Raw genomic sequence first — 27,839 nt, 5'->3', positions numbered from 1 at the left:
GATAATCTAATGCTGCGGTTGCATCCTTAAAAGCCACATTAAACTATTAATCAAGCATGTCAACGGCAAATAACAATATATCTCAACCTGATGAAAATGCATGGAAATGGAACCAAATGTTCAAAGTATTCGTCTCAAGGAAGGTAAACTATTTCCGTAAATTTCTACTTGTCCTGGCATGGCCTAGCGCGTAAGGCGTGCGGCTCGTAATCCGAGGGTCGAGGGTTCGCGCCCGTGTCGCGCTAAACATGCTCGCCCTCCCAGCCGTGGGGGTGTATAATGTGACGGTCAATCCCACTATTCGTTGGTAAAAGAGTAGCCCAAGAGTTGGCGGTGGGTGGTGATGACTAGCTGCCTTCCCTCTAGTCTTACACTGCTAAATTAGGGACGGCTAGCACAGATAGCCCTCGAGTAGCTTTGTGCGAAATTCCAAAAAAAAAAAAATTTCTACTTGCTACCATTATCTCGACGCATTTCGTGAAAAGAATATGAATTTTTATTTCATTAATATTTTAAGTGATTCTGAATACCAATGTTTTCTTCTTATAATCCATAGATGTTCCGGTGAAGTCCATATTGGCTTTTTAAAGAAATATATCCAACAACTTTTTTCTGAATCATCACTTCACTGATTATACGGTCCAAAGCACACAAGAAATAATATATATATGTAAGTGTTGAAATTACACCCACTAACTGTTGCTTTAATTTTCTGAGCATTTAACACCAGAGAATGAGTCGTTTTATCCTACATTTCTGGTGTAACAGACAAAAATAGGAAATATTAAATAAATTGAAATATATAGGTCTCATCTGTTGTGAATAATATACATAAGAAGCTTGGTAATTTGATGTTTAAAGGACACCACATAAGATCTCACGGTAAACTTTCCACTAAAGCAGACTGTTTGCTCATCAGAGGTAATTTATCTTTACTTGTGTGTATTGTGTGTGTTTTCTTATAGCAAAGCCACATGGGGCTATCTGCTGAGCACACCGAGTGGAATCGAACTCCTGATTTTAGCGTTGTTAACTTTACTTATTTTGACAAATATTCTAGATTACGATAAATTTTTCTCAAAGTCTTTTCTGAGTGGTCAGTCAGTGATGAGAGGATAAGAAAAGTTGTAAGTTTTCAAATATTCAAATGATGTTTCCCTTTACCCGTGATTTATATAATATAATCATTAAAACGAAATATAAACCATACTAAAATACACGCTAGTTCACGCCAAATCACGTTGTTTCAACTTTAAATGAAGTGAATAAGCCTTATGTTTGTGTCACGATTTTCTTTGAAGATCCTTCTTACGTATATCTTCCTTGATGATCCTGGTGTCAGAGACTATTAAGGCTCAGATATATTCACATCTAATTAAGAGATGCTGACCAAAAGGAATGAAATCAGTCTTCACCTATCTACTCTAAATCAAATAAAAGGATTGATTCCACTCTAAAATTACTCCCATAGCTGAAGATACAAATCGTGTTCAGCGACATATCGTAGCTCGAACCTACGATTTCTAATATGTACAAAATATACATTTTTTAAAAAAAATTAGAATTAATTAATATGAATCGCTTGTCTAAGATATTCTAATGTAGGTTCTTTAAAGTGTTTATTGCTCTTTAAACAATGGTTTATACAAAACACTTGGGAAAAAAACTTTCGAAGAATCTTTTATTCGGAAATTTATCAGTAATCTTCAGCTGGGACAGCAGAAAGTCTTCGGATTTACAACACTAAAATAAGGGTTTCGATTCTCCTCGATAGACACAGGAGATAGTACAATGTGGCTTTGCAACAAGAGAAATGCGTGTGTATTTTAAAAATAATTTTTTTTGAGCTACAGATACAAAAAAGACTTTACCTCTACATAGAATGAGGAATAGCAGAATTACGAAACTGTTTTTTATTCAGATTACATAAATTTTTCATTATTTTATTTCTTCTTTAAACGTTTATTCAATTAGTAATTTTAACATCAATATCAATTTTTAACATAGAGCTGTGAACTTCAAGGAAGCAGTCATGGAGATTGTACTGTTCTCAAATGACATCAGCAAAAACTATTAATTCTAATAATAATAGTACACGTAAATTTGAAACTGGTAACTATAAAGTTTAATTTAAATTAAAAAAACTTATGTTTTCTAAAATTTTAATCTCTTAAAAATACGGTGAACTGCATTTTTAATTTTAGTCGTGTTTGGCCTTGGTTGTTCTTCCCAAATGATGCGTTGTCTGTAAAGTAACCATTGGGTTGTGAGATTTTCAGTTGATCTATTGCGCCACTCAGAAGAACACGTGATGGTGTATCCTAGTCTTGACACAGAATGAAACAGAATGCAATTATAAAATGCCTTTACAAACTTGTAATACTTTTTAAAACACATGGACACCTTCCATCCAAGATTTATAAATTGTTTGTCAGCCTTTGGTTTCACTTTTGGTAAAATTTCCATCAAACTTTTCTTTGAGCCGTGAATCGTCATAAAGTATCCACGATCAGTAAATTCCGTTTGAAAGACTAAAGTTTCATCAATGCAGCTGATGAAATCATCCTCACGCTCTTTTTGAAATTGAAGAAGAGTGAGATTTTGTGAAACAAGAACTTCTGCCAGTTCAGTTTCATAGTATTTAATTCCTTGTAGGAATGTGTTAATATTCCCATCATCTCCAGGAACAATGAAATGTTTTGTCTTTATATAATGAATAAAGAAAGGGAATATGGTCCCACCTCCTTGAAACTGATATTTCTTATCTTTAGGCAGATGCCAAGGTCGTTTCCGTACTGGAGTGGTAAGGCACCTGTCTACTTCACACTTGGAGAGCTTTTCAACTGGAATCCTGTGTCTGATTCCATTGATACTCAAATGTATTGGTTTTATTCCTTCAGGAAACATGGCAAAATATCAAGCTATAGCAACTTATTTCACTTGAGATTCTTATTTCCCAGATTCCTATTATTTTATTTGCTAACGTTCACTGACTTGTCATGTAGTAACTATATTTCGTAAATGTGTTCGTCTTTCCGTATCTAAGCATTACTTTTTAATTATTGTTACGTAATGCATTGTTTTATCAATAAACGACAACAGCCAATAATACTTAAACATTTACAAATATTATTGTCGAGTGAAATAATAACTATCATTGAATAGATTTTCCTTCCATGTTTCCTCATTTCTTCACCAATCAACACAAAACTTGACACTAAGGGGAAGGCAAGCGCAAATAGTCCTCACGTAGATTTGCACGAAATAAAGAAATTAAATAAAATGTAGCCTATCATTTCAAACGGCCCGGCTAAAGCGTTCGACTCGTAATTCGAGAGTCGTGGGTTTGAATCCTCGTCACACCAAACATGCTCGTCCTATCAGCCCTGGAGCGTTATACTGTTCTTATCAATCCCACTATTCGTTTGTAAAAAAAGTTGGCGATGGGTGGTGATGACTAGCTGCCTTCCTTCTGGTGTTACACTGTTAAATTAGGGACGGCTAGCGCAAATACCTTTAGTGTAGCTTTGTGCGAAATTCAGAAACAAAACAAAGTATCAAAAATAACAAATCATTTCACATATACTGGCGGCTATGCGTAGGAACTTATTTGATAAGCTTTTCATGAAAACTTCTGAAACAAACCAAACTTTGAAAGTAACCTTGTCAGAAAAATGTGCAATTTTATGTGTATGTACGTGCACTTATCACAGTTTGAGAATGATAAAAAATCTATTTTTAAACTATTATTAATTGTTTTCAAATCCGTTAAATTTTACAAATAGGTTTATTCAAAAGAAACACATTTATTAATTTTGTTTGAACTTCTTTAAAATGTGATCTACGTAGAGTCGTCACAAACGCAACTTGACTGTGATTGGCGAAACCAATTCAAAGGTGAAAGTTGTGAATATATGGCGGCGTGCTTGAGTTAGGATATAATTTGAGAGTGTCGTCATTGAAGTTTGTAGTTAGCGTTAATAATTTGATTCCTGTTAATTAAATTTTTTATGTATCACTACAATAATATATTATTAATCTGCGCTTACAAGAATATCTTCATCGTGCGGACATATTTGATACCTAAACTTTGAAGAAAAATTAGATTATGACACAGAATCCGATTCACACTGAATGAAATTGGATGTCTAATTCGATTTCGAGCCAAATTTAGCTATTTGGAAACTGAAGTGACACACCAACTTGTAATGTATATGTAGGCCTCTTGTATCCAGACTTAGATTTAATTATGATTTTAAGTACATATTTTAAGGTATTAGTAATAAAGCGCGAAGGAAGTTGTAACAATGTGATAAAAACAAAGTAACAACTAAGAGTTTGTTTGTTTGTTTATTTTGAATTTTGCGCTAAGCTACTCGAGGTCTATGCGCTCATCGCCCCTACTTTAGCAGTGTGAGACAAGAGAGAAGGCAACTCGTTATCACCACCCTCCGCCAACTCTTGGGCTTCTTTTTTACCAACAAATAGTGAGATTGATCGTCACCTTATAACTCCCCCACGGCTGAAAGGGCAAGCATGTTTGGTGCGACAGGGATTCGAAACCACGCCCCACAGATTTCGAGTCAAACGCCTCAACCACCTGGCCATGCCAGGCCACGAAGTTAGAGTAAGACTTAAGTTAGAAGAAGAGTATGGTGAAAAGTATACATCATTTGATTAGAATAACCATAATAATTTCTTTTAAGTTTATTTTGGGATATTTAATATTTATATGTATCAAAAGCTAGTTTGTATACTTCTAGGGGAACTGTATAGGCCTAAATGGAGAAACCTTGATAGTTATGCAAGTTATACCTTTTTCTTACATTAATGATGCATTTGTAAAGGCAGAAATGGAATATCAGTAATCACAGTGAGAAGTGTGTATTAATTTGTTATAACTCAAAACAAATTAAATAAAAAAATTCTGCATTGACTGAAAATTTCCCAGGGTACAAGCTACAGTGTGGGATCACAATATGTACCCTAGGGTTTTGAGGTGACTGAAGAAATAGGACCCACACTGCAGTGGGGATACACTGTCTATCAGTCTTAACCTCCATTCACCAGTCTCATATAAGAAATAGAGTAGCAACACATACAGAATTAGAAATAGAAGGTAGGACAGTGAGACGTGGGTGCTCAAGCCCACAACTTCCTACATGTGAAAATGATGTGGGACATGTTTTCCTCATAAAAACTACACACATGATTTATAAAATACAATGCAACAACTGTCATGACTTCTACATTGGGGAACGAAGCAGAAAAATGGAAACTAGATTCAAAGAACACAAAAAACTATCTTTGCACGTTTTTCAATACGACAAATGTCGTAAACACATTATCATAGGAGACTCCCAGATGCTAAGTAGGAAAACAAATGCAAAATCAAAGAAGCCCTACTTATAGATATAAAATTAGAAATTAGGAGAGAGAGGTGCCGGTGCTCAAGTCCATAACTTCTCATGTTTTGAGTTATAACAAACTAATATAATTTGTGAGAGGTTCAGGTTTGCTGTTTTAATGGAGTCATTCCTTCTGATTTTACACATTTCACTATTTAACTTCATTAAAATGTATTTATTTTCACTAATACATATTAACAATTGTGATAAAAATACTGACAGAAACAGGTTACAACTTCATGTTGCATAACAAAAGTGTAAAATGTTTTATAAATTCCCAAAAAATGAAAATCAAACAAATTCAAGTATTTGGAAAGACTTGAGACCTACTAGAGCGATAGCTCTGATGATAAAATGATGCTTTTAAGAAAGCATTTAAAAGATTTAATGAATGAACACGAATTTGGAAAATGTTTTTCCAAATATATTTTGAAAATTTTGGGGCTAAGGATTCAAAATATGGAAAAGATTATTTGAAATATCTTTTGATATTTTAAGGGAACATGCTATTGTAAAATTAAGAACAGGGAATTCTAGGTGGGATTGATCTGTTCATTTACTGATTCAGCCCCTGAGGTGCCTTTCCAGATGAAAATTTCAGTTAGAGTTATTCTGGTAGAAATTATTTTTACTGTACTTAATCTTTCCAAACTGTAGTTGATTATTAGAAAGTACCAAAATATTTAGAGTTGTATCACTTCACTTACATTTCTTATACAACCACAAAAAGCAAATATTTGGCTGTGAATATAGATAGTTTTTCTAAAAGTTCTTTAAACACATTTTAAGAGTGTTGATATAATTACTGGAACCTTCTTTTTCATAATAACTTTTGTTCTTGAGAATGATTGCATGAGAGATTGAAATGTTGTACTTGTTTTTAAAATATTTCTTCTTACTATAAAAGGTGTAACTTCCAATAATCTTACAGCAGTGTTAGTATTATGAGTACTTATCACATTTTCAAACAGTTATCCCTTTTTATGTACTTGTTAACAGCAGAATGACTTTATAACACCCCTATGTCAAAAGTTTGAATTAGTTATTCATGTTTTTGCACTTGTTAACAGAGTTCTTAGAATTCTTGCACTATTACCAGCAGCAAAGTGTGTGAACTTTTAATGCTAGAAAATTGGTTCTGATACACATGGTGGGTAAAGCAAAGATAGCCTATTGTGTATATTTGTGCTTAGTTACAAACACATAAATAATTAGAACTCAACACAAAACATTTAGTTTCTGAACAGACTTAAAAAAATATACACAACAGACATAATTGAAACACAAATTTAAAAAAAAAATTATTTTCTTATTCATAATTGTATGCAGTGGACAGACATCTATATTCACAAATAATATTATCCTACTAGTAAAATGTGTAAAAAATTGAAATATATAGAGTTGGCATTTCAAGTCATAGTCTTAAACTGAGGACATTTGAATTCATGTTTGGAAAATTCCTTGTTAACAAAGTTTTCAATATTTGTGTACAGTAAGAGATATGATATCAGCTTGGTGAATAAGTATCACTGATTGAAAATTGGCTCAGCTCAATGGAAACCTAACTGACAGCTGTCTGTTGTTTTCAAGTAATGTTATAATAAGGTTGATAGTGTTGTTACATTTATTAAACAACAACAAAATAAAAATCAAACTTCTTTAAAGCCTCTGTTTGTATGTAATTTTCCTTTAAGTATTGTATAAGAAAGATTTAATACCAAACTTAAAATATTGAGTAATGATGTGTGCTTGTGAACAAATTATATGTTATGTCTTTTTGTGTAAGTATTAAAATTGATGTGTGGGTTAAAGATAAAAAAGTAGTTATATTTTAGTGTCTTTATTTTTCTTTCAGGTAAATACAAAGTATTACATTTATTCAGAAAGTGAGATAGAAAAATAACACTTTCATTTAATATATATTAATTAGAGCATAACCTACTATTTTGTAACTTTGATCTTCATCTACATATTCAGAGTAAATCAATGGATCATTGTGATATAATTTTTGAGCAACAAAATCTTTCAAAATGCAGAATAACTTTTTCATAAACAAGTACTTGTGTTGAGCTGTACCTCATGTTTAAATGTTCTAATGCTGTGTTTTTATCACCCAGATAAATCGTGATTCTAGCCTATCTAAAAGTTTACATTGGATAATACACTCCTTTCTTACATGTGGTAAAGCAGAATTTTGTATTATATCAGTGGTGTTGTCCCATGACTATCTGCACAAACAGAAACAAGCTTCAACAAGCTGGGCATTGTCTGTGTGAATTGAACCATCTGCCAAGATTCTATGATTTTGAATGTATGTGAGGACACTCTTGTAAGTGAAAAGTAAGTTAATTTCTATAGTATTTAGTATCTGCTTAGTTTCATGTAACTTTAATAAGTTTAAACATTTCAAGTAACTTGTCATTCAGTTTGTTGAAAAAAATTTTTTGGTACCATTCAGCAATTTAACCAGCATTTATTTATTATCATGTTAAGGTAATTAAAAAGCAACACTAACCAAAATGAATAGTGATATATATATATAAACAGACCAAAATTTCAATGTTAGTTACATACCACACTCGGTTATTTATTGAGTCTTGGAAATTAAGATGTCTTTATTAATAATTAAGTAATTTGCTTAAGTTTAAATTATCTAAGTTTTGAATAAGGCTTAATAGGAACTGAGAATGTCTTTCTATATGTATATTTTAACTTATAATACATTTTCATATTCCTATCATTTTATAATAAGTGAATATTGTTTTTGACTTTTTTCATCTTCAGTTTAACATGTGTAAAGAATAGATGTAGATGACTTAATACAGAGAAAAGTGATGGAATGTAGAAATAAACATAATACATTGAATAGTTATATAGTTGATTCTCTGTAAGTACTGACCTCCACTAGTGCAAACAATAACTAATTTCATAAACCAATCACACTAATATAAAAATAAGTCTTGTTGGTACCTTGCCATTGTTTTTTTTAAATTTTAACATTGTGCCCTCTTGTCATAATGGGGTATAAGCATTGTTTAATGAAATTTAGTCAACTTATTCTAACTTTGGTAGTGAGGAAAGCTGAAGAATACTAGTAAATAAAAGGCTGTTACTGATGGAATTTTGGCAAGCTGTAATTTGTTGTATACAAAGATCAAACTGAAAGAAACTTAAAATTTAAAATGAATAAACATAAGTAAAGTGTTGAGAAAAAAAGGTAAAATTCCTACATTACGTGAACATGCATATCGTATCAGTCTTATCATTTGTTGGAAAAGAACTGTTATTTTGGATCAATTGAATGAAATAACAGCTGGAAATATCGGATAATTTACGAAAGAAATGAAAGTGAAAGTAATTATAAATAAAGATAAAGGTTTGGCAAGTCAACTAGTATATGAATGACATGTTTTTCTGAAAGTTCAGTGTATTAACTAAGTACTCGCATGATCAGTGGCTTTTTACATATTTATGGTTTCCATGTAGAGTACCTGGTTTGAGACTATTTAAACTTTCCAAAAAACATTGATCACTTGAGTACCTCAATTAAACTGTACGCTTGTTAATTATGGAGTACCTGAGGGTCAGTGCTTGGGCTTTTGTTCTTTCATATTTACATTAATCATATTGCTAGAGGCATGTCATGAGAGTTTACTGAGTTATATTTAAAATTTAATAAAGTTACTTTTATTATCATGGTAAGTAAACTTGGCAACAAAACTTAGCTTGTAATACAAATTTGGAAATTATATAGTTTTATAGGACAACATTTAAAAATGTCTTCAATTTTCCATTGTTTCCGAATTGTGATATTTGCATTTTAAGTATTTCCTCTTCTCTTATTTATTGACCACTTGTCCAAGAAGTACAAAATTTGACATAAGTCGCTCATTATAATATTGTTATTACTCAGACAAAGTATAATTTTTTTTATAGCCTTCAATCTTATTTGGTTACAGAGCTATAAACTAGAAAATCAAGTCCCTTTAGCCATACCCATAATTAAGTTTTCTCTTTCACAAGTTTCCAATATTTAGTTCTCTTTAATATTTAAAACTATATTACTTTTAACCAACAGAAATCCAAATATTATATTACATAATTTTCTGTACAGGAGTTTGTTTATTTTGCTTCCAGTGCAAATTTTATTTCCACAGGAAACACATTGGCAAGTTTAGCTAAATTTTTATTGAGTCTTACTGAATGGTAAGAAAGCCAGAAAATTTTGATAGTCCTAGGACAATATGTGCTTTAAGCATGTTATTTTGTATTCTTTGTTGCAATTTTGATTAACTAAAAATCATGTAGTGCAGTAATACCATTATAATAATAGTTTTAATTGAGAGTTGATAAAAAAAAGACCCAGGTAAGTACTATATTTCTAGTTTTTCATGTGTATTATTTATTATTATAAAGGTAAATTATAAAGGTAAATAAATTATAAGTTTTAGATTAGGTTAAATAAATAAAAAAACAAAAAGTTTTCCAGTGATATGCTCATTAGTAACCAATGCATTACATAATTTCTTCAGGTAACGTAAGCTACATGTTTACAAAGTGGTTCACAACTTGTGTGGTGATATCATTAGTTAGACACAGTTCAAAGAGCAATAAAATTTAAGCATAAATATACATATATTGTAAAGGGCTTAAAGCTATTTAAGATAGTCAAATGTGTCGTGAAGTCATTCTTGAAAATAAAAAGGACAATATGTTTTCTTTTCATGGTGTATGAGGTGTAGAGTTAGAATGAGGAAAATAACATAACACGTAAAGTTTTACTGAAAAAACACACATTGAAATTCCAGTGCAATTACCCACCCTTTTTCACAGTTATAGCTATTTTTCATATGATTTCCTTCTCGTGCACAGATTGTCACTCACTACTAGCTGTGAATTACTATCTAATTACACATGTATGCCACATGTGTAAATTAGCATTCAACAACTCTCCACCAGTGTGAGTGTAACACATCCTTATTCTGATATTTATATTACCACATCAACCTGCCACAATCAAGGCAGGTTATCTTAATTGCAGGGTATAGCCATACATTACAAACCCTCTCAGATATTTCCAGTGTCAGTGTTTCGGTCGCTCAAAGACGTCATGTTGTGGTTCATTGAACTGTGCTCATTCTTGCCCAGAATGGTTAGAAGAAAAAGAGATGCAGCATTTGAAAACGATTCATAACATTACTTATCCTGAGGCTTGAAAATTGCTGTCCAGCACTTCATCTCAGATGTATGGCTGCTGCATGTCATCCCACAACTACAGTGGGAGTGCAGACAGATATCTCTGTGTCTCCAAAAGAATCATTCTCAAACCAAATGAAAAGGATTTTGACCTGCATTGTTAAAAAAGTTGATGAATTAGCTTAACATCCATCTCTGTCCCTAACATACATTCCAACAAATCCCAAGATCCACTTCCTCTGGTTCTGGGTACAGGCATTTCTTTGGGTGCATCATCTTCTCCCACCACAAGATGCAAAAGGATCATTTGTTCTTGTCCCCAGTCACTGGAATCCTCTTTAAACAGCATAGACCTACCCAATCGACCCAGGACAGGATCCATGGAGGTTGACAGACCTCCCTCAAATAAAGACAGTAAAGAACAAAAGACATGGACGAAAACAGAAGGGTTCTCCACCCAACTTACCTGCACATAAGTAATTATGTCCAACTTGATACAATGGAACTGTCAAGGTTTACGTTGTAATCTGAATGACATCAAAACACAGATTGCTTCCTACCACTCTGCATGTCTTTCCTTACAGGAAATATACCAGTAACCTGCCAATACAGTTACCTTTCAGTATTTTTTTTTTGTACAGAAATGACAGGCTGTGTGATGGATGAGCGCATGTAGGGGTGGCATTGTTGGTTGATTAGCATGTGCCCACCCTGTCTTTGCCACTGGATGCACTCTTGGAGTCTATTCCTATCTTGCAAGGTGTTACTGTACACTAATGCTAGTGATAATTTATTGTTTATGCATGACACCTTGTTAAGAGGATAAAATTGGTCTTACCTGAAATCTAGTGTGTCTTTTTAAAACCCTAAACTTGTTTATTCTTATCCTTTGGTTTTTAGATATATCACAAGAAATCACAACACATTCATCCTTCCTGAATATTTTATATATTTCAATAAAGTCTATTCTCTCTCTCTCCTTTTTTTTAATGCTCTTAACATGCTTTTCATAAGTTGCCAGGTAAGTCAATCACGTATTTCAGTTGAAAACAGAGAATCTACCTAATTCTATCTAGTTTCTTTGGTTTTGTACATTTCTTGTCAACAAGCTTTTTTATTTTGTAAAATTTCAGTCATCAACATTATTTTAACTGAACTTTTCATGTTCTTAATTATAGGAATATGTTTTAAAGTCATTTTAAATACTTTATTGTGAGAGAGAAAAATGTAATGTAGATTGTATGGTCAGTAGTATGTACTTAATGGGCATTCTCTACTCAATCATACGAAATTAAATGTAGTCATGTTGTTTCGTATTCAGTCAGTAAATCAAACCACCCCACCCACTCCCCCCACAAAAATTATATTTACCAAAGAGTTTAGCCTACTTCAAAGGCATCTTCACATTACAAAAGGAGAAAAGATATAACATTTATGAAAAGTTGTTTTACACCTAATGAAGGAAACACAAAATCACATGTTCATTGCAAATTTAATCACTTTTTTATACCCTTATTTTAAAAGAGACCAGAAAATAGAGAGAATGGTGTTTCTGATTTTAAATATTTCTGGGAGAGCATGCCTCTGGATCTTCCTTAAGATATTGTGCATAAAATATGGTGTAGAGTCACAATCCAGCACTACATAGTACACTGACAGGATTATCTCCCTGATTCATTAGTATCACCCACTTAAACATACTGAAAACCTTGTCTGTTGATCTTTTATAAAGAGATCTTAATATAACCTTTCCATCCCTGGAGTAAGTTTAGTTGCTGTGGTGTGAACAATTTACAACAAATCAGTGTCATTACTCAGACAAAGCTCACACAATATTTCAAGTGAAGACTATCGAGGACCAACTAGTGGCTTGAATAGAAAGATAACTTCCTCGTTTTTACTTGATAATCAGTTTAAGTTGCATCACTCTGAACAGTCCTTCATACATCACCATTCCTTCTTGTGCATGAAAACCAAAGTTGTACACCACTTCATAAGTATTTGGTGGATCAGAGCAAGATATATTGATTATCTTTCTTATGAAGTAGTTTGATCCTGCAGGCACTCGTCACCTTGTAATTCAGAAGTTACTTTTTGTTTCATGAATGTTTAACAGAATTTGAATTAATAACTTTTTCTTTAATTATGTTTTTTATGTAAACCATTAAGATTTTCTATACTTAATCTTTTCCCATAGAAAGGGATTTTAAGATTATAAAATCTATTTATTTTATTATAATTTCTTCAATAAAGAAATAAGATTTGATATAAAATTGCAGAAAGACTTGCCAACAGTATGGTTAACAATGTAACTGAAATGTGTCTGAGGTAATTAACCACCTTAATACAAAAGTTTCCAATACCAAATAATTAGTAGTAAACTGTATTTTAACAAAAAGATTAATTATGGGCCATTGAAAACAAACTTTATATTATGTATTATAAACATTCTCCTGATTTTATTCCTCACTCATGTTTAAAATTAACTGTAGCAAGTACATTTATGAAAAGTAATTTTTACAGCATCCAATCAAGAGCAGTTTTCCTGATGAAGTCACTGGTGGTGTTTTATCAAAAGTGAAAAGAAAATTAGGCTTACTAGAAGTTTCCAAAATGGCAAGTGTATCTGAAGAATTTAAAAAAATGCACTTCAAACAAAAACATTCAGGCTACTGATTGTGATCCACATACACATTCCTTTATCAATTAAATTATATTCTATTGAACCTGTATGTGTGCTTGGTCATTCTGACCAGTTCTGTAATCTCCATGTAACCATGAAACTACATAAACTACTGAAATGTTCTAAATATACAAAGTGTATCATCATGAGTTTTGCCAAATGTTTATGTAAAAGTTACAAGCCATTTATTAACTGAAATTATATTTCAAGTAAATTGCTTTCATAAAACATTCATCCATTAATTTGTGAATTCTCTGTCAAGTAATTCTGTGTAAAGTGTGACTTTTCATGCTAAGAATAAAATTAATTGTGCTCATTTCATGGTTTTTTATGTTTAATTAACCTTACTTATAATACCATCTTAATGAATATCATTTTATTTATTTTTCATAGAACTCTAAACTTGCTCTCTCATCTTTACCACCATAACACCAGCTGTAATGAAAGTAGTGAAGCAAATGTTGGACATACAAAATAATTGCAGATTGTGAAAATGCAATAACAATTTTTATTTTAGCACAGTCTCAGTTTTCTAAACATTTCCTGATTGGCTGCTTTTGATTTTATTACTTTACAATGCCTTTCTGACCCAATATAATGATGTAATTGTCAAATATATACAGTAGTAAAACTTAACCAACCGACTGAAATACAAAGTGTACAACGGCACTGAACATCTTCAACATCCAGATCCCTTCTTCCACCTCTTGTGGAGCAGATTGATTTTTTGTTCAAAACTGAACTATTTGTCTCTTATTTAAGTTTCTGCCAGGACCTTGGCCTTGAAGATGCTGTACCCTATTCACCATCTGAGACTTCAGCCTTGAACAGGGTCTTTCCATATGTCTCCAGTTCAGAGTCTGTACACTGGGTTCCACTGGTTATACTTTTGGGAATATACAGTCTGCCATTCTTCCCTTTGGTCTTCATATTTAGGTGAAGCTGACTGAGTTCAGTATGTCACAGATTGATGTTGCTTTTTCCATCAATCAGCCCACCACACTATGTTTTATTACCACCTCTGCCTGTTGCCTTTCTCTGAGTCATCTGAGGAAGGTTGATATTTCCATTTGGTTGTACTGTTTTCATTGCCAAACATCTTTTGAACCATTCTTTCATTCCCAGTTATACAGATGGTTTAAAATCAGTTAAGTCTATTGGATCTGCCATGGTTTGTTGCAGCTAGGTGGTTTTGTACAATATCCTCTCTACAGTTTCTGTGTTCACTGTCAAGTTATATGGCATTTCTTTTGTTCTGAATGATATCGAAGCTACACAGTACACTCACTGTTCTATTTATACCAACTCTCTTCACTCTCTACTGGTCAGAGAATCGCTTTGTGTTAATTCTCACCTTATTTTCACAATATTCAACACTGGCTGGCCTATTTTTCTTCTATCTTCTATTCACATCCAGTTTTTCTGGATAACTGGTCATGTTGGTATTCACAGGAACAAGTTTGCTGACATTAAGTTGGTCTGATCTGGTGCTGTCACTGCTTTGCTTGTTCTATATATGGACTACAGTACTGTATTTAAGGCTCAGCTTCTATTTCCCGTATATTAGGATTGTTTCCTATATACTAATATCACCAATATTTCTATTCATTTTATTATTTCCCGTATATTAGTTTTTGTTACCTGTATATTAATATCACCTATATTTTTATTAATTTTTCTATTTCCCATATATTAGTATTGTTTCCTATATATTTCTTTACATTATCATTTTCTGTAATTCCCATTCCTTTTTATATTTCTATTCTGCGAAACCTGTTTTAACATTTTTTAACTGTTGTCACTGCCATCTTTCATGTAATGCACACATTCTTTTATGTACATCTAAACATGACAGGAATGTCTTCTGTTATTATTGACATAAATGACATCAACATCTGTACTTGTAATGTGCCCTACTAATCATTGCTCTTTATTATCCTAAGAAAAGAATAGTCAATCGAGTTAAGATATTTTATGTCACCTTTATTGGGTTATATGTTGTACTGATAAAGATTTAAGCACTCACTCAGTTTTACATGTACATAAACAGTCAAAGGATTGTTAGGCTAGTTTGGCCTGCTTGAAATGAATAGTGTATTTTGTTCAGTTTAAATTCTTGCTCTTGCTCAGTATGTTAGTTATTGATATTTCTTTTCCAAAAGTTTAGTGATGCATTTGAAAGCCATGCTGTGTAATATTGAATAGATTCAAAATAGTTATTGGTATCTGAATAGACCTATTCACCTAAAAGTTCCATCAGTCTATAGAAATACAGAGATAAAAGTTACAGTTTTGTATATCACCTTTTGAGTATATGTATAAAGATTGGCGCTGCTTACTGTTAATAGGAAGATTTTGAATTTTTCATGAAACATTAAGTTATGAAGTACTTTATAAAAATGATAAACGTAGCATGAGATAGACTTAAAAATTGAAATAACTTTATTTTAACTAAACATTTTAGTAAACTGAAAACATTGAAGATCTACATGTTGCATTCTTTGGAAATAAGAAGCTTTATGGCTGTCACGTATTTACAGTGTTAAAGAGTATAATGTGTGTGGTAGAAGGAACACTCTAAATGTCCCTCTGGTGTTAATATATATAATAAACAGTTTGTGTCATGCTTCTTTGTTTTAATAGTAATGGTCTACAATTTATATCATTGTTTTGTAACAAAACTCCCAATTGATATTGTTAGGTCAACTATGGTATTTATGTTGTGAATGTTTAATATACATATTGGTTTGTTTTTTATTCTCGTTAACTTTGGTGATACAACAAAACAATTTAATTCAGAAATTATTTAGATTTAGAATTGATATTTTGTCTTTATTGAGCTTAGAGTAAGTTATTGCACAGTACATTTTTAAGCTTAATTATAAAACAAATAATACCCTAGGCTCACTTATTGCACCATGATAAGTTAGATAGCATTTTATTTATATTTTTTTCAGTTGTTTATTAACATTGAGGTATAGACAAAAGTAAGATAAAAATTACCAAGGGTTTCAGTGGAGTAGTGTTTCAACTAAGCCTTTGTTACAATAATGTTTTACACCCAATGCTTATATTTAGCCCATTAAATACACCTTCCGTTACTAATGTTAAGATCAGATGATAGCTAGTTGTGTCTAAATGTGAATGTAAAGTACGTAATTCCCTCCAGTCTTACACTGTTAAATTATGGATAGCTAGCTGACTTCCGTCTAGTCTTACACTGTTAAATTAGGGATAGCTAGCTGACTTCCCTCCAGTCTTACACTGTTAAATTATGGATAGCTAGCTGACTTCCCTCCAGTCTTACACTGTTAAATTATGGATAGCTAGCTGACTTCCATCTAGTCTTACACTGTTAAATTAGGGATAGCTAGCTGACTTCCCTCCAGTCTTACACTGTTAAATTAGGGATAGGTAGCTGACTTCTGTCTAGTTTTACACTTCTAAATTAGGGATGGCTAATGCAGATAGCCCTCGTGTAGCATTGCATGAAATTCAAAAACAAACAAATAAATATAATTAAAGATGTATTAACTGTAGAAACTCCACTACATAAAATAGTTACATATATTTTTCGATATCACATCTTCCAATTATTTTAGTTTAGTCACAGAGTCCATCAGTCTCCTTTCACTAAAACTGATTTCTTATTATTACTTTCTGACTTACGGTGTACAATTCCTTCTTCTTGTAATTTTTGTTAGTTAATTTACATATAACAGTTTACTTTATTTTGGTGCAGTGGAATTTTTCTTGTAGAATTTTTCTAGTTATATTTTCTTATAACTTCTAGATCTTTTCATGACATGGGACTGGGCAACCTACTTTCATGACTATGGACAAGAAAATAGTAAGTATTGAAGGGTAAACCCACAAGTTGCTGTAGTTCTGCTTGAAAAGTAAGTGGAACATAAAAGTAATCAAAGTTAAATGTCACTCTATACTGCTTTATTATAAATTGTTAGTCTTTCCAATAATTATTATGCATGTTTTGATTTTTAAAAAAGGAAAATGAAAACATATAGCCACCTTAAAAGTTGTATGTTTAGTTACCTAGTCATATGTTGCCCTTAAGATACCTGATACTATTGATGTCTTACTCCAAGACATGTCCTGCAAGATGTCAAGTTTCATTTTTTAAATTAAAAGTTAAGTCTTATTTAGTTTCTCAACTAGCCTTTAACAGGTGTAAATACAAATTTAGAAAGAATGAAGGTAAGATGATAAATAGTTGTACACTCTGAATAAAGTAATGTTTTATTTTTTCTTTCTTTAATGTTAGTTTATTTTTAGTATTGGTTAAATTGTTTGATTATTATATATTTGTTTATGAGGATTATTTTGCATTGTTATCTTAAGGTATGTGTTTAGAACAAAACTAAACCTTCTAAGCAGCTGAATCTTGTGTTTGGGATTATAGCAAAACTTTGCTTGCATTGAGGGTTCCATGACACCCTTCTGATCATCATTAGTATGGTGATATGTTAGATGTACATAATATTCATTACTCATTTAATTTTTATTTGAACTATGTAGGTATTTTGTTTTGATCAGAAGTTGGAAAAAGTTGTAGATTTTATTACCAAAAAGTTTCTCTCCATAGATGTTTTGTATCATAGTAATATATTAAAGATAACCTGAGAATTCTCTGTATTAATACCATAATTATTAATGAATCAGTTTTAACTGTCTAGAGTTTAATAATAGTTGAATGTCTTTTGTGTAGTCAGTTAATCATACATGCATACAATTTGCACATATTCACAAGATGATAGGTTCCAATGCTTCAAATTAAATAAACATTCTTAGATTTTCATCTCCACGTGTAATGTGAGAGTAATAAAACATTGAATACAAAGTAGATAAATATTATCAATATATTATTTTTCGAAGGTAGATAGAAATAAAATCTTAAATTTATGGTATAATGTTTATAATTAAAATTCTATTTTACATTTTGAAGTTAATAATCATGAATGTGTTAGTTAATTTAGCCATAATTAGTTTCATTTAGTAGAAAACCACTTGAATTCAGAATGTTTGTTTATTCATATATTTAACAGTGCTTACCACAAATTTGCACAATTAATTGATACTTTCTTGCATATAAATACGATAGTTTTCCTCACCTTTTTTTTATGATAACTAGGTGTCTAGGCTTTTTATAATGAAAGAACACCTCATATCTGTTAAAGCATGTCTTGTTAGTTGGCATAACTAAGAATATAGATACTTGTAGGAATATCATGAAGTATATATTTTGTATAGGTTGATCTGTAAGTAATTTTGAAAATTTTATATTTAAGGTTGTTCTATGTGTAAGCTTCTTTATAACAGAAGTTACATATGGTTTTAACTACCAGCTTTTAGTTATGAGATAAAATTCATGTTTTTTGTTTGTGTGTTGAAATATCCTTAAGTCATTCAATGAAAGTAATTTGTAGAAATATGTAAAGCATATAAGTGTTTGAGTCACAGTAATTATATGTTTAGAAGTTACACTGTGCACAAAAGAAGCTTCTCTACCACAATAAAAATACAACTGTTCATGAGTAGTTTGTTGATCCTGATTCTAAAAAATTGTTGAATATTACTGATCACCTCTAGTTTTTGAGCTATGTTAGGTTTATTCTAAATATTCTTATATATTATGAAAATAACACTCTGATAACTTTATTTATTTATTGAAAATTGCATTTAAGAATGTTCAAAAACAACATGTAATTATATACTGAAAATACACTTAAGCTATATTTAAAACTTTCATCATGGTATTATTTTTTATTTCTTTTTACAAAATACCTGACAGACTTGTTGTATCTTTTATGTATGTTTTTAGTTTCATGCTATAAGAATCAACAGTAATCTTCCATCATCACAGTATTCCACTGTCTTTCTTGATATTACTGTTCTATTATAGACATAACTTGAGGGAAGTGCTCACCAAGATTATTGCTCACTGCACCTAGATATTTGATAATAAGCTTAATTAAAAATGTGAGAAGTGTAAATTTAGTGACATCTTGGACCCAGTTTTCCTCTAGTTCTCAGGGATATCATTAATCATCACAACATAGTTTTCATCTCTGTAAATTCCTAAGAAAACTTTAACAACCAGTTTGAGTGATTTCCTAGCAGTAAGTTCTTTCTGACTGAGTAGTGTTTCAAAATCACCATTCATCAGCACTTCCCAAATCTGTGGCCCAACAAAGATACCACCTTTTAGTTTTTACTTCACTAACTTTTTGAAACTTATAAGATAGATGGAGTGATGAAAGAAACATATCTTGATGATTCACTGAAAGTTGGAACTCAACTTTCTGTTTTCCTGGAACGTAATTCTCTCACTGGCCATTCCGTTTTTTTTAATTAATTTTATGATATTGGCTATCCCAGACAGACAAAAAGCTACAGTGTTTGGTTTACTCACTTTATGGACTTAGCAGTAGTGGATATTTGATTGCTTCAGGTATAAGCTGCATGTTCTACTATGTTCACAGCATTAATAACAGGAACCAATGGCTTAGTGTTCCCATTATGTAAAAGCACAGTTTTCACACTAACTTAAGATGTATTGGTAAAATGTTTTCTTTCTTGAGAGTATAATCAGTACTTGATTCTTCAATTAGTGCATCAACATTTGTACAGAAACACAAAGTATCTTGCAGCTGTAGTGAGAAGCAAGACTTTTATGATAAATTCCATTGCCGTAAATGAAAGTTCCCCATGCTGTTTCAGTATAAAACAAGTCACAAATCTGATCATTTAGTTCATCTTGTGTGATCAGATGAGGCAGTTTATGCTGAGATGCCACATGGGTAAAATTACTAAATGAAGGATGTAAAGATGATTCATTGTCTTTTTTGCAGTATAACTTCTATTTCCCACTTTGCTGCTGGATGTGACACAAGAAAATCATCCCCATGAGGTACTGGTTTCATCACAGATGCAATCTCTGGATATTTAGTGTATTGTTTAGTTTTGTCTGAATATCCAGAAATATTAATGCAAAAATAACAGTAAGTTAGATGATGTTTGGGCTCACACTGTATCATTGAAATTGTAAATGACACAATTGCTCTTCTTTTATTTAGCCACTGTGTGAAGCCAGATTTGGAAACTGTACAAGACAAATGTAGCATAAACTGTTTAGGTGGTTTTTTGGACTTTACTTGAAGTGAAAGTGATTATATCACAGGTATGATGTGAGGAAGATGGACTTTGTTTTGAGTGCGGGCAGAGCCAGACAAAGTAACCAACTGAGTGAGTGAGTGAAAAGCAGTTGAGAGAGAGGTGTATCACTCTGCCCATTTTAAGCTCAGTTGAGGGACTCCTCAAATATTCCTGTGCAGAAAAGGTGAACATGGGAATGAAGCAAAATTGGTGCAAGTCATTATAATTTTATCAAGAACAAGTAGCACATATAAACAATATATATGGAGTTTTACACCAATACAATACAGTTACTGTTTGAAGTTATCAAAAATTTATTCCTTTTGTTCATTAAACTTTCTATGTAAACTTAATTTCACAGTATAAACCTATTGAACTGAGCTGATTGTATGGTATTCCACATATTGTTGATAAAGTAGTGAGATACTACAGTATCTTAAAATCTAGAGGTGATGGACAAATTTTGATTACGTATCTGAAACCAAAACTAGTTAACTACCAAGAATCACTTGAGTTTTCTCTAGTAGCAAATGATTTGTTATGCAGTGTTACCTAAAACATTGTTTTGGGCAAATTTGTGTGTGTGCAGACTTGTAAAAGAGTTGATTGATTGATGAATTTGTGTTATAAAGATAAAAAGTTTGTTTGTTTTTTTTACTTTACAATGGTGTGTTTACACTTTATATTTTATAATGCATGTTTTTTGAACCAAAGTTTATTTATTTATGAAAAGTGTATAACTACCTTTCAAGTTGTTTTAGAAATAAAATTATTGATAAAAAATACAAGTTTCAAATAATGCAACATTTTTTTAAAGGGTCTTATTTTTTTTAGGTAGGTCTTGTTCAGTCTTGTGAATGAAAAGGATTTGTACAATTTTAATAATATAATTTACTAATTTTTTAAAATATTAATTTGACCTATCCATACTTTTAGTGTGAATTAATGTTCTTTACTCCCTTAAGGGTGAGAGAAGCAGACAAGAAGAAGTTGGTAGAAACTGCCCTAAAACTGCTCAGACAGTTAACATCAAACAGTGATTAGTATAATTGTACTTAATTCTTCCCTTTGTTACATATTTTGGTTTCCTATAATTACTGGCTTGATGGAAAGTATCCATTCAGTTTTTTATGTGTTTAATGAATTAGTAAAATGTGACTGTTCAATGTCAAGAACATTGATATCAATTATTCTGAGAAGTGACTGAACCAGGCTTTCAGTTAACATTAATAAAATATAAAGATTCTCATCATTACCACAGTTTTGTTAAAAATGGATAGTTCTAGCAGCAGAGCTTACCATATTAATATTTGCCATAAAGGGAAATTAGGCCAAGAAGTGCACTTTCTACTTATTTCTAACAAAATATATTGACCAGTTTTTAATTGTTTGGCTATATAGTTTTAAAATTTTGTGAGAGACAAAAACGTTTATAACACTAAATTATTAAAATTATTTGACCCATGTGTTGCTTTATTTCTCAGTTTTAAATCACTTTTTGTTTAGCCCATTTATTATGTTATAGAATAGGGAAAGTGTGATTCTGAGGGAAGTTTGATATTATAATTAAATTGTAATCATAACACAAATAATAAAAAAAGACATTAAACACGGGTCAGTGTTGTCTGGCAGATTTTAGTGTATTAGTCTATTAATAATTATACCTTGAGTGAAATTATAAGTAAAATATTACAATATAAGACAAACACTGAAATATTTTCTAATATAAAAAAAATAAAATTCATAAGGTTTCTAGCTGATTTAGAAATTTAGGGGGAAAAAAACTTCATTATAGTATGAATGTAGACATTTAAAGAAATCACTAGGTAAATTAACATGTTGCTATTGTGGTACATGTAATAGTTCTGTTCTAATTTTCCATTTGATTTAATAGCTAGCTCATAACTGTTTGGTCTCAAGGTAATATATAGATAGTAGAAAATGAACTTGAATCATCTAATAAACTGTTGTTGTGACACAACTGAATTCCTTGTGTTTTCTGAATATAACTTAACAACTAATTGTAAAGTTACATACAGATATTAGAATATAAACAAACCTTGTAGTATAATAAATAGCAGCTATGATAGATCTAAACTGTCTTCTTTATGATTCAACACACTGATATATTTGTGTTAAGAGAGTCATCTGTATAAACAATATCTGTAAAGATGTGTTTTCAAAACAAACACCAAGGGCTTTTATGAGATTTTAGAATGGTACTTAATACAGTTTCTCAAGTGTGGTCCCAGTTATTACTGGAAGAAACATTTTCATGTGGATGCAAAGTAAAATTGCCAACCTGGTATGTGGTGAAGTAAAATGGTAAGCAGACAATACAGGAGAGAACAGTTAGTATAATGTACAATAATTTAGGTATAGTTGACTGGTATGCTGTAACATAATGAAGGGTGCTAAGAATACATTGTGTTATAATAATCCATAAATGGTAAAATGATTGTTACTATACCACAACTGCTGCAACCTAATGGCAGACACTAGAAAATCACAGTATTATGACAAGGGAATAAAAAATGGTTATGTGCTAATATGGTAATACTCTAATGTAGTGGGAGATGCTAAAAACAAACAAACAGTACTACAACCATGAAAAAGTGGCTAAATGATTGTCACTGTGCTGTACCTTGATGTTGCTATAAGGTGACTGTTTTGTGGTGCTAAATAATTTGACAAAGTTGTTTACCAAACTAATGGAGAAGAGCATATGATGTTACTACTATAGAATAATTCAATTTGTTTGTAACATATACAAGACAAATATGTCTGTAGTAATATTACACAGTAGTATAATTTGTTTGTCATTGTATAAACAGACTTTTCATCCTCTACTTACATCAGACACTTAGAGCTGGCAGCTGGTTTTTACTCAATATTAAACATATTTACATGCTGCGTATCTGAAAGCCAGTGTTCAGTTTATTTTGAAATAAATCTTGCACATCTCATGCTTGTAAGAAATGTTTGGTAGGATAGTCTACAAATGGGAAAAGGATTTTTGTAACATTACTCCTGTTACTGATTGTAAACAGAAGACTTAGTACTCGTGATTTACATATTAATTTATGTTAGTACAAGTATAGTACTATATCATGTTGTTGTTTTTTTAATTCATGGAATACCTATTGTGAATCATATTAGATACTCAAGAGATTCAGACAAATGAAAAAGGTACAGAGCAATATAAAATTCTAACAAAAGATAGCCATGTTTAGATAGTGAGTAAAAAATTATCATGTTTTGTTTTTGTTATTTGTTGTGAAAAAAAGTCAGAGTGGCCTTTTAACTAATATAAAACAATTTGTTAATGATAGTGCAAGTTCCCTTGCACAAGCCTTCAACAGTTACAGAGATTAGTGATAAGGGTTAACATTTTCTGTGACCATTAGTTGTCTTAAGGGTTCAAAATATTTGTAAGCTAATAACCATCATGAAGGGTGGAAACTTCTGTAAGGTATCAGCCTCTGTGTTTCTTAAATGTTTTCACAAAAAACTCTCAGTTGTTTACAGTCCATTTTGTCAGGTTGGACTTCAATGGTCACATCATGATTCAAACTGCTTACTCTTGAATGTTCAACATTTAGTTGTTTCTTGTCCCAGCCTTTTGTATTACTTTGTTTTGACCATAGGCAATTTTTTTTTCAGAATAGTATGTTACTGTTGACATGAATAATTAGTGTAAATATGTGTATATTGCTTTGATGTTTTGAACTATGAAGTGCTTCTTTATGCTTAGTTTTACACTTCTGGAAACAGCTAAAACCATTTAACTGAATTGGGATTTTAACACTCGTTAAAAGGTTATAAAATTTGATAATATTGTCATGCTTTTGCTTTTGTGTAAATGATAAAAAATTGATCAGAGAAACTAACTTTAAAACATAATATTTATAAGTAGACTTCAAATAAAACAAGTCAGAACTATTTTTGTGTGTGTGTGTGTTTGGAAAATATTTTATTAATCATTATAAACTTATAACTGCTACAAAGAAACTGTATAACATACTTATTTTTCTGGTTGTGTTAGATGTTGATGTTTTTCAGTTTGAAGAAATCAAGTTTTGTGGAATGTTTTTTTGTTCAGTAACTGAGAAAGATATTTATCTGTGTTGTACATTGTATGTTTTTTTTGTTTGTGGGTTACATTTGTTTTCCACAAAATAGTTTATTGTAACTTATCTGTTTATACCTTTGTTGCTGAGTTTTGGGAGATAGTTTTCAAGTGCCTTTTGTGTGCAAACCAAACAATTTCCATAAAATCAGTTTATAAGTTTTTGGTAAATTTATCCTATTTAATAACACCATTTTTTTGCTTGAGTTGTATATAGAGCAATATTTACATGTTTATGTACACAGTATATTTATTACTTGTTTTGGTTTCTGAAAATATTGGATGGATGAATGGATAGAATACATTAAAAGTTAATTGTATACTTAGTGTTGTTTTGTTAGCTGGTGTTAATTTTTAATGTTTTAAACAGTAATTTGTATGTATTTACGAGTACTATATTATATGAAACTATGTTGTTTTATCCAATAACAAACAAGCATACTTTAATGAGATGTTGGTTGTTTTTTTTTGAAGTTAAGAAATAATAATACAGTTGTTAACAGAATGACTAGTACATAGTTTCCAAAAAATGTTTTGTAGATTGTTTTTATTATAGGCTGTGTGTGACTTACAGATATTGCTGTATAGTCACAGTTCTTTGTAGTAACATTTACTATGCAACTCTAGATACATATACTTCTCCCTCAAGTACTTTTGTCAGACATCATTTCATTTGTAGGTCATAAAAACGTGATGAATATAATCTACAGCCTTTGTCACTGTTTGTTTTTAACAACTAAAATAAGAAGACAATTTTTATGACACAATATCAAGATGTTCCTCTCATTTGATACTTCTGCTTATAATGACGTAAAATTATTTTTATGGAAGTAAACATCACAACTTTATTCAACATACATTATTATTGTGGCATTATATTTTATTTCATAACATTCAGTTTGAGATGTTTTAAGGATAGTTTGGTACAGCTGTAGCAATGTATCCTTGTCTGATAAATTTTTTAGTGTTCCTCTTTCTTTTGTTCATGCAATCATATGTCCTAATGTGATATTAAGTACAGTGATTGTGAAGGAAAAAGAAAATTTACTGAATTTTTAACATGATACAGGATATTTGAATATTTTGAGTTATTTGCTTGAATCATTTCATAATGTTCATTATGAAGAATGAGGATTTAACAATCTGGATTAAACAGAAGTTTATTTATACATTGCTATTTATCTTCAGTTAAGACATTTTTACATTTTTCTGTTAGAGATTCCATCTTTTGATTTCCCATCCTATGTTATAATCCTTGTACAAATTTTACAACCCTAGTCATTCCCATTTGGTGATCACGTTTGTATGTATATCTTCCCCCTTAAATAGCTGATTGGCAAATAGCAAGATTTTGCCCCAGCTGTTATTATCTTTGAAGAAAGTTCACTGAATAAAGTAAATTAACATTTTTCCAGGGATATTTTTAGCATGATACAGCCATGTTCTCAAAGCTCTCTTTGCCTTCAATTGTAAATTCAAGAAGGTTTACTGTTAGTAATAGGGATAACACAAGATGAGTCTGTAAAATATTTTATATATCAGTTTTTTACTTCCAATAAAAAATTTCCTTACAAGAAAACGAGGACAGTTTCACACTATTAACTCATCATCTCTTTTGTATGCCTTTTTCAAGGAGCTTCCATTAATAAAAAATTAACTTCTCATACTGAACCTGTAGCTTAAGGTAGGCATGTTGCTCTCTTTATAATCATGAGGTCCTGTGTAAGTAAGTAGTAACACAAAAAGTAATTTAGAATGTATAAGAGTGATATTCAAATGCAAGTAATAAAGTAATACCACCCTAACCAACAATGGAATTACAAGAGAATGATTGTCACATGCATTTAAAAAAATTAATGTTATGTGGTAGTTAGTCTTTGGAAATTCTTAAAACTGTTTAACACCTTAAAACTTCCCCTTGTGGAGACTGCCAAATAAAACTGATGGTCCAAAGATTTTGAGATGCTTGTTAAAATGTTCTGGGATATTTGTAATCAGTGTGATATAATGGTCAGGGTCGTGTAATTCTGTGATAAAATACTTAAGTCCTGTCTATTGACTTGAAGATCCCTTGCATATTTGGTCTGGCATGGCCAGGTGGTTAAGGCACTCAACTCATAACACGAGAGTCGCGGGTTTGAATCCCGTCACACTAAACATGCTCACCCTTTCAGTCATGAGGTTGTTATATGTGAGACTCAATCACACTATTTGTTGGTAAAATAGTAGCCCGAGAGTTAGCAGTGGGTGGTGATGACTAGCTGCCTTCTATCTAGTCTTGCACTGCTAAATTAGGATTGCTACTTCAGATAGCCCTCACGTAACTTTGCACAAAATTCAAAACAAACACACAATTTATGCATATTTACTCTTATTTAAAGGAACTTTGTAACTTTGGACAGTGACATACTGGAAAAAAAAACCTGTTTTGTTTATTGCTAGTAAATTTTGTTATTTTCGTGCCATTGAAAAATAATTTTGTTTCTTTCTTCTTCTTTGTTTATTTTTCAGAGGTTTCTAAAGAAAATCAAGGAACGATCTTTGTCGCTGAGTGTCTAGGAGAAGAAAACAAAGTAGTACTAGTCAGGAAGATTCAGAATTAAGTGAAGGTGTAGTACTAGTCAGGAAGATTCAAAATTAAGTGAAGGTGTTAAAATTTGTTTATTTTAATTTAACTACTACATGAAATAAAAGTAGATAACTACCAGTTCTGTAGTGCCTCGCTGGTACAGCAGTAACTCTACAGATTTACAATGTTAAAATTAGTGATTCAATTCCCCTCGGTGGACTCAGCAGATAGCCCAATGTGGCTTTGCTATGAGAAAAACACACACGCCAGTTCAATTAGTAAAAGGTAAAAAAGATTTTTACCCAATATAGTTATCATAGAAAACTCTAATTCAACATTTTCTACCTCAAAAATACTTTAGAATTGGTTATTTTATCATTTTGTAACATTTTTTTGATAAAAATTGGAATGAATATTTAAAAAATGTAAACACTTGTTTGCATACAGCTTTGAGGGGAATCTCTTGTAAATGGTGCGACTTTAAATTATTTTCAAATTTTCATTCCATCCCTAAACATTGGTTTATAGATAAATAAACTATCATACTTTAAATACATAATTAAACATTTTATGTTTCTTTCCTTATTTTTTATTATTACAGTTTTTCAATTCCACCCTTTTATAATGTCACAGCATGTAGTCTGAACTACAATGAAGAAAAGCATAAAGAATATATCTACA

The 27,839-nt window shown here is 31.2% G+C and overlaps 1 protein-coding gene across 35 annotated transcripts in view; it reads left to right on the top strand.

The window, feature by feature from the left end:
* LOC143242835 (uncharacterized) overlaps window positions 1-27,839 on the top strand; it is a 76,900-nt gene that overhangs the window by 15,822 nt on the left and 33,239 nt on the right. For 6 of the 35 annotated variants that reach the window (XM_076486395.1, XM_076486401.1, XM_076486399.1 and 3 more), the window contains exons 3-7: window positions 557-670; window positions 7,617-7,748; window positions 13,128-13,220; window positions 17,081-17,137; window positions 27,101-27,443. The gene's annotated coding sequence lies outside the window, so the exon portion shown is untranslated. Of the gene's footprint in view, window positions 1-556; window positions 671-3,892; window positions 4,663-7,525; window positions 7,749-13,127; window positions 13,221-17,080; window positions 17,187-20,156; window positions 20,216-20,485; window positions 20,645-22,675; window positions 23,697-27,100; window positions 27,444-27,839 lie in introns of those variants that run through there. The other 29 variants (XM_076486425.1, XM_076486404.1, XM_076486403.1 and 26 more) reach the window with 26 other exon arrangements.

Source organism: Tachypleus tridentatus, unplaced genomic scaffold (assembly GCF_004210375.1).
Source record: "Tachypleus tridentatus isolate NWPU-2018 unplaced genomic scaffold, ASM421037v1 Hic_cluster_2, whole genome shotgun sequence".
Taxonomy (NCBI): domain Eukaryota; kingdom Metazoa; phylum Arthropoda; class Merostomata; order Xiphosura; family Limulidae; genus Tachypleus; species Tachypleus tridentatus.
This window is presented reverse-complemented; position numbering and strand designations above follow the sequence as displayed.